Raw genomic sequence first — 6,269 nt, 5'->3', positions numbered from 1 at the left:
TTATCATTGGAAACTAGTCCTCTGTATCATAAAATTACTTCACTGAATTAATAGTGTAATAATAAAAAACACTTTGGTTAGTGTTTTCATGGGAGATATTTTCTTTACTTATATTTTCAACCTTTCTGAGAGCCTTTGTTCCAGGAATATTTTATGGAAACAGCAAATAATAAGTGGCTTTTTAAAATAATTTACACTTTTGTCTTTTAATTAGCTCAGTTAATCTATTTCCATTTGCTGCAATTACTAACAATTTTGGAAAACACCAGCCATATTATTTTGTGTTTTCTAGTTACCCTGATTTTTCCTTACTTATCATTTTCTCTTTCCCAAATTATACAAAATAAATGGAATTTTTAAATATTATTTTCTTCTCTCTAATTTTTAAGTAATAATATATTCTCCTTCTAATTTTAGTCAAAGCTTTTATGGATATTTTAATTAACGAAGTCCAGAGCTATCCAATATTTCTGTCAACCTCTTCAAATTTTAATACAAGGACCTCAGAACATTTTTACCTCCAATCCTTCAATTCACTAACTTATCCAATAATTTTGTTCTTCTAGGGTGTATATATTCTAAATTGGGCAATATTGTTATGTTTAAATACTCATTGTTTGATTAATTTACATATACATATAGTTTTTATTATCATTAATTATCATCATTACTTTTCATATCCCTCTCCTTCCTTTGTCCTTTGGATTAAATCTCTTTTCTGAAATTCTTGAAAAACTATTAGTATTTTTAAAAAGTCAGAGTTCCTATTTGTTGGAAACTGAGGCACAGTGGTCTTGCAAGGAGAGGCATGCTGTTTCCATGGCTATGCTTGTAACCTAGGAATGAGGTAATTAAGAGTTCCTGGCAAACAGGATGAAGCTGTTAAAGGCTGAAAGAAAAAGATTAGCAGATAACGTTTTGTAGTAAATAGAACGAACACTTAGACTTTGTACTTTGAGATAAGATTTTTTGAATTCCTTAGACTATGAGTAATGCTGATAGTTAACTGCATGTTGCTGTTTGTTCTCACGTAGACTGGGGTATATATAGCGCTCCTTGTAAACAATGAAGTTGTCTGATGAGTCTCCACTCGCAGACTCCCTGATTCCAGCTCTCTCATTCTTTCTTTCTTTCTTTTTCTTACTTTCTTTCTTTCTCTTTCTTTCACTCTTCTTTTTCTTTCATTCCTGATACCATTTGGGCCCAAATCTCCAACACATTTTTCTCTTTTTAATTCAAGAATAATGGCAATTCAGGAGAGGTATAAATCACAGGAGTAATGCACAATAAATTTTCACAAAATTAACTCACTAGTCTCTGTGAACACTCAGGTACCTTTTTCTAAAGGAACTTTCGTGTTGGCTTTTGTTGCATGTACACATGTAGAATGAATGTTCACATATAAACATTCAAATAAAAATATAGAAGGAAAAGTATTGAAGGAGAGGTATCAATTTGTTCAGTTTGCTAGGAAATTGAGAAAAAGCCTCCCACTCTGGTTGTGAGAATTGATTTCCCAGAAGACACATATGAGGGCCCTAGCTTTTCCATGTATAGACCAGCATTTGTCATAGTCAGTCTTTTTCTTTTTAGCCATTTCATTTTAGTGGATGTGTAGTTGGATCACATTATAGCATTAATTTCTGTTTCTCTGATGACTAATGAAATTAATGTTTTTCAAAAATTTTAGGCCATTTTTCTATTGAAGGTCTACCTTTTTAATTGATTTGACATAATATGAATCAGGATACAAATTATCTGTCAGACAGATAAATAGGTGGCAAGTATATTCTCCCAGCCTTGCTCTGTTTTTTTATAAAGTCAGGTATGTCTTTTGATCAAAAGAAATTCAGGTGGGTTCTTTTGATTTATTTAAACTTTAATCTTGCCCAGATGAGGTTTTCAGAGGGTTAAGGGTTAAAGATGAACAAAAAGTAGTAAGAAATTGTCAATTCTTTGCTTGTGGAATTCACTTAGTTAAATGTTATAATGGTAATAATTCACTTCATAATAAAATATTAATGATAAAATACTTATATTTGACTTGATCAATGGTAAACAAATTGAATATATAAAATTTTCATACTTTAAGAGTCAGAAAAACAAATAACTTAATACACTTTGGCAGAAACTGGTAACAATTTTCAGTTTCATGAACACTGTAGTTCATATCAAGAGACATTCTGTTTTGTTGAACTTATAAGTCACCATGGGATTGTAATTTAAGAGGAAAGTTGATATAAGTTAATTGCTATTCCATAATCAAGTCTTGGAGCAGAAAGATCTCCATTCACCTAGAAACAGTAATAAAAAGGAAAATATCACTAGGAAAATTCCTTAAAATCAACAAATTATTTGAAACCTATCAAAGAATATTTAAGAATAATTTTTCCTCTTACTAGATGACTTTGCAAGCAGTTTTATAATATATATATTCATTCAGTTAGAGGATTGTTAGAAAGAAATCTTCTTCTGGAAGAAAATAAGGCTCACCCAACTGTGAAGAAGAAAAGAATTTATTCTCAATCTTGCAAGAAGGGACGCACAACCAGAAAACATGGCTGGTGCCCCGAACAAAGAAAAATGACACAATTTATACCCCTAAGCCTAGCATGCAAGCCCTTCCTCTGTTTCTCCATAGATTGGATATTTCAGAAGTTACAGCCTATCCAAGAAGATCTAACTTTCCCATGCGAAAGTTTGTGATTAACCGCTTCCCCCATCACATTATAACCACTTTAGTTTTTACCTGCTCCCCTTTGTCAAATAAGGAATGGAATTTAGTGCCAAATTGGTATTGATTTAGCTCTTTCGTGGGCATCTTTTTATTACCTATAGGACTGGCTTAAGCTGGTTTCCTTTGTTGCTGTTTAACCTGGGAGTGGGAGACTGAGGCAGTAGGCTGCCAGGTTATATTAATCATTATTTTCTTCCTTTATGTGAAAACTAAACTAATCTTTGTTTCTTACAATTGCCCCTCTTTCTTTTAAATTCTTTTTAGTTTTCACATTTCCATTCTTCAAACTTTCTAAGTGCTATCTCACACTCTTCATCATAAGAATCTCCTTCTTTAAGGGGGTACATATTGTTTTGCCTACACTGTATGGGCATTTGTTTGGTTAGGGCAGTTTCAATGAGTCTTTGAACCAGCCCTCGGGCACATGGAATGATACAGCATCTGACTGTGGTAAGCACCCCAGCTGAGATAATGAGGGAAGTTAAGATGGACAATGCAACCACCTTCCATTTTCCAAACCAATTTTCAAGCCATTCTGTGAGTGAATTACTAATGCCAGAATTCTCTGCTAATTCCTCAAATAGGGCTGTTAGGCCTTATAAATCTTTAGTGATAGTTCTGTCAGGGGCAGTGTTATTGGGGATGAGTGTACAGCAACTACCTCCAATCATAACACAGACTCCCCCTTTCTCAGCTAGCATCATATCTAAGGCCATTCTATTTTCCCATGCCATTCTGCTAGTAGCATCTAATTGTTCTGCAATTCCTTTAACTACATTTGTGGTGTAATTAATAAATCTCTGTTGGTTATAGTAGATATAACTAATCCAGTCTACACTTTTATTAATGGTGACCCACCAGAACAAGAATGACTTAAACCTAGCTGCTACCTGATTTCTAGCCTTAAACTCATTTGGGACTCCTCAGGGAACACCTATATTGTCTAAACAGATCTGCTCATCAAAAGAACCAATAAACTTCTTTTCTCTCTCCCTCCCTGGGATGATATTCTCGCTTCTTTTTCAAATGCCAAGGTGAATGGGATAGCCAATTGGACCAGAGCACAGGTTCCACCCCACCTCTCAAGCAGTATTGGTCAGAGAACACCCTTTCCACAGTACCACCACAGGTCTGCTTGAGGTCTGACCAAACTGGAGAAATTGTCAGTATGATCACTGCTTACGTGCCACACTTGTGTACACAAGGCCATAGATCCAAGGTCCTGGAATCCTTTCCCCTGTCTAGAGAGACAAACAGAATGATTCCCTGGGCCCAGATGGGAGGCAGGTATGGCATTGATGTTTCCATTTTTGACTGGTGGGAAGAGAGAGGACAACGTACTACAATTTTCACCCAGAGTAGCATTTTGAAAGAGGAGTATCATACACTTAAACTCTTTTTCATGCTTTTCCATACCAATCGGAAAGGGTACAATATGAGCTGTGGGGTGGCCTGTTGCACAAGCATAACAGTTGCTTTTGTTTAGACTCTGGACTGTATATTTGATCCATTCTACCCAGGCATTTATGTCCTCATATCCGGTCTCTATTTCTATGGTTTGCTTTAAATCTTCTGCCTTAAGTATCCTAACTGCTTTGGGATCATTTTGAATTGGGGAACTGACCTTTGGTGGTTTTTCCTGTGGTATTTCTGAAGGGCTAGCTGGAGAGGGTGTTGTCAATGTCATATCTACAGGGGGAGGAAGGACTCGGATACGGAACCTCCCCAGAGGATCTTTACCTGTAACATCTGCTCCCATTCCATAGACTCTATCGACCACTTGGTCCCTGCTGCTTCTCCTAGTTTCTAATTTGTCTGCTTTCTTAATAGTTATTACTATTGGATTGCACTGAGGACTTTTACAGTCTGGTGGGGTATTACCTTTGTAAAAGTTTATCTTACCCTTTAATGGCCTTGAACTTGGTGAGACCCATCCCATATTCACGGTCCATCCCTTATACTGGGTAGTCCACCATACATCATCCCAGGAGGGGCAAGGGGGGGCTTGACTGTAACCATTTCCCACTGGCTCTGGGCATAGGGATTTATTTTCCCCACTCAGCCATCGCTGGTGCTCAAAATTCCCACAGTCTATTACTTGGCAGACATGAAACTGCACCATCTGGGATTCTAGACCTTCAGTCACATTTATAACTAATTTGATGGGGCTAGTTGCTTCTTGGGTTTGAAACATCATGTCTAGTAAGATTATTTTCACCTGTAACTTAAGATCTGAATTTCTCCTTTGGTATTCTGATAGGACTAGGGCCATTGTTGACCAGGACAACACACAGATCAGCCCCATCCTCCCACCCCAGTTATTGTTTTTTCAGTGTAATCTTTAAGGGATCTGGGGCTGAAATTTTTTTTCCAAGACTCAGATGAAGTTGTTGGGTACTTATCATCCGGTTCAGGTACTGGTCCCTTTACTCGAGTGTAATGAGTCCAGCCTTTTTGTGCCATTCTGACTGTTGTTTCAGTTGTCAGCAAGATTTTATAAGTTCCTTCTAAGGTCTGTTGGAGTTTGGACTCTTTCCACGACTTGATTAGGACCCAGCTGCCAGGTTGGTGTTGGTGGACTGCAATTTCAAGAGGCGGAGTCTTAGCCAGCAAACCCAGATGTCTGTGGGATGACAAAGTAGAAGACAGGGCCAGTATATAATTTTGAAGAAACAGATCCTTTGACTCAAAGGAAGGGAGTTCTCCAGACTTCCCAGGGAAGGGCAGACCAAAAAGTATTTCATAAGGAGAAATTCCCAGTTCCCTCCTAGGGGCAGTTCGGATTCTTAACAGAGCTATAGGTAAACATTTTAACCCATGGTAATTTGGTTTCTAAGACCAACTTCGAGAGATGTTTTTATAAGATTTAGTTCATTCTTTCCACTTTCCCTGAGGGTGGTGGGTGCCAGGGTTTATGGAAGTTCCATGTGATACCTAGACCCTGCATAATATTTTGCAATACTCTGGATGTAAAATGACTACCATTGTCTGAATCTATGTTTTCTACTAACCCATATCAGGAAATGAGTTTTTCAAGGATAATTTTTGAAGTCCCTGATGCTGTAGCTGAAGCAAGAGGGTATTCTTCTACCCACTCTGTCAGGTAATCCACAATAACCAGAACATACTTTAATCAACCTACAGGGGGCATTTCAGTATAATCAACCTGAATGCTCTGTAATGGTCTGAGGCCAGGCTCCCTCCCCCCTGGCACTTGCTTTCTTAAAACTTTCTTATTAACTTTCTGACAGATTATGCACTGTTCACTTATTTGTTTGGCTATAGTATAAAGGCCCATATACCCAAAATGCTTAAGAACCAGGTCACACATGGCCTGTACTCCCCAGTGACTCCCTTGGTGCATAACTGCTAGTACTTCCCTCATTATTTGCTTATTCAACATCTGCCAGCCATCTGGGAGGAGCCACTTTCCTTGGCTATCTAACCTTGCCCCCAGTTGTTCTAATTCTTTTACTTCCTTTTCAGAGAATACAGGGATTCCAATTTGTTTGGTGATTGAGGGTATCAGGAC

General features: G+C 37.6%; 1 pseudogene; it reads right to left on the bottom strand.

The window, feature by feature from the left end:
* Positions 1–2,997: 2,997 nt before the first annotated feature.
* LOC139437358 (uncharacterized) lies at positions 2,998–5,009 on the bottom strand (annotated as a pseudogene).
* Between the last annotated feature and the right edge of the window lie 1,260 nt (positions 5,010–6,269).

This window comes from Dasypus novemcinctus, chromosome 22, assembly GCF_030445035.2.
Source record: "Dasypus novemcinctus isolate mDasNov1 chromosome 22, mDasNov1.1.hap2, whole genome shotgun sequence".
In the NCBI taxonomy this organism is placed as follows: domain Eukaryota; kingdom Metazoa; phylum Chordata; class Mammalia; order Cingulata; family Dasypodidae; genus Dasypus; species Dasypus novemcinctus.
This window is presented reverse-complemented; position numbering and strand designations above follow the sequence as displayed.